The following is a 487-nucleotide window of genomic DNA, read 5'->3' as shown; positions in this document are numbered from 1 at the left end:
CAACTACTATTAGTACTAACACTGCCAGGAAGAACTACAACTACTACTAGTACTAACACTGTTGGGGTAGAACTACAACTACTATTAGTACTAACACTGCTAGAGCTAGAACTACAACTACTAGAAGTACTAACACTATGAAGTATTCAGATAGTTTTGTCAATCCCACAATGTAAAAATACTCTGTTACAAGCAACATTCATACCTGTACCTGGGTAAAAGTACCGAGGTATAAGTAGATGATGCAACTGATGCAATCATGTGTAAAATTATATTTACACATGCAACAACTTGTTGGGTAGTTTATAAAAAATATTTGTATTTCATAAGATGATATAATAACGTTAAGTATGGAAAACTAAAGCATAGCTGTCAAATAATAATGTTGTAAAAGAGTAAAAGAATGGCTGTGTGCAAAGCTTTTAAGTTTGTGTCAGAGTGTGTGTGTGTGTGTGTGTGTGTGTGTGTGTGTGTGTGTGTGTGTGTG

General features: G+C 34.5%; 1 protein-coding gene across 1 annotated transcript in view; it reads left to right on the top strand.

Annotated features, from left to right (window-relative positions):
* The window catches only part of lrrc31 (leucine rich repeat containing 31), an 18,631-nt gene that overhangs the window by 14,306 nt on the left and 3,838 nt on the right, over positions 1-487 (top strand). The window lies entirely within an intron of this gene.

Source organism: Etheostoma spectabile, chromosome 22, assembly GCF_008692095.1.
Source record: "Etheostoma spectabile isolate EspeVRDwgs_2016 chromosome 22, UIUC_Espe_1.0, whole genome shotgun sequence".
NCBI classification, from domain to species: Eukaryota; Metazoa; Chordata; class Actinopteri; order Perciformes; family Percidae; genus Etheostoma; species Etheostoma spectabile.
Note: the sequence above shows the minus strand (reverse complement) of the source record. Positions and strands in the feature narration are given on the sequence as shown.